General features: G+C 40.8%; 1 non-coding gene across 1 annotated transcript; it reads right to left on the bottom strand.

Annotated features, from left to right (window-relative positions):
- Positions 1 to 448: 448 nt before the first annotated feature.
- On the bottom strand, positions 449 to 1345 carry LOC144615620 (18S ribosomal RNA; the record flags this gene model as incomplete). The annotated part of the gene is made up of 1 exon (XR_014137226.1): positions 449 to 1345. It is a non-coding gene; the product is annotated as an 18S ribosomal RNA (ribosomal RNA).

The raw sequence follows: 1345 nt of genomic DNA, 5'->3' as shown, positions 1-1345 counted from the left end.
GTTGAACTAAGATTCTGTTCTGGGCAACCAGCTATCACCAGGCTCGTTAGGCTTTTCACCTCTACCCACAAATCTTCTCACTATTTTGCGACATAGATGAGTTCATCCTGTAATAGATTGTTCATGGGTAGCTCGTCTGGTTTCGGGGGGCCTAGCTGAAGTTCTCTTTGTTAGGTTATTCTAGCTAATTCATTATGCAAAAGGTACAAGGGGTAATCTTTGCTGTATAGTGCTTTTAGTTTTTTCTTTCATCTTTCCCTTGCGGTACTTTCTCTATAGCGCCAAGTTAAATTTCTATCTCCTATACTTTTATGGGGCAACTAAATGTTTTATTTTACTTTCTGATGTTAATTGCGTTTGTAGATGATTGGGCTAGCTTTGGCTCAAGATGGTCAGTTTAATATGAAATCTTCTGGGTGTAAGCCAGATGCTTTGTTTAAGCTACATCTTGTCATCCAAGCACACTTTCCAGTATGCTTACCTTGTTACGACTTGTCTCCTCTTGTGGATGTAATGGTTTGAATAGGTTTCTTCAGGGTTTGACCACTTGAGGAGGGTGACGGGCGGTGTGTGCGTGCTTCATGGCCCAATTCAATTGAGCTCTCTATTCTCAAATTTACTACTAAATCCTCCTTGAATTCTTAATTTCATAAGGATTTTCGTGGATGTTCTAGTTGTAGAAAATGTAGCCCATTGCTTCCCATCTCATGGGCTACACCTTGACCTAACTTTTTTGTGTCAAGATACTTGTGCTTACTTTTCTTCCTTTTTAGGGTTTGCTGAAGATGGCGGTATATAGGCTGAATTAGCAAGAGATGGTGAGGTTTATCGGGGTTTATCGATTATAGAACAGGCTCCTCTAGAGGGATATAAAGCACCGCCAAGTCCTTTGAGTTTTAAGCTGTTGCTAGTAGTTCTCTGGCGGATAGTTTTGTTTGAGCTAACTATCTAGGTTTAGGGCTAAGCATAGTGGGGTATCTAATCCCAGTTTGGATCTTAGCTATCGTGTGGTCGGAAATATTAAAGTTACTTTCGTGCTGTATTTTTATGTTAACTGCAGCTTTTTACAGCCTAGTTAAGGTTTAACTTTAGTATGCTTCTCTTCTGTAACACGCTTTACGCCGTAGGTCCATTGGTTTGGGTTAATCGTATGACCGCGGTGGCTGGCACGAAATTTACCAACCCTAATTTAATATAACTTAGTCGAACTTTCATTCATAGCTTAATTTTTATCACTGCTGTATCCCGTGGGGGTGTGGCTGAGCAAGGTGTTATGAGCTACAATGGTTGTGTGCTTGATACCAGCTCCTTTGAATCACTGGGTGACTTAGAGGGCATTTTCACC

This window comes from Panthera onca, unplaced genomic scaffold, assembly GCF_046562875.1.
Source record: "Panthera onca isolate mPanOnc1 unplaced genomic scaffold, mPanOnc1 haplotype 2 h2.h2tg000180l_path, whole genome shotgun sequence".
NCBI lineage: Eukaryota > Metazoa > Chordata > Mammalia > Carnivora > Felidae > Panthera > Panthera onca.
This window is presented reverse-complemented; position numbering and strand designations above follow the sequence as displayed.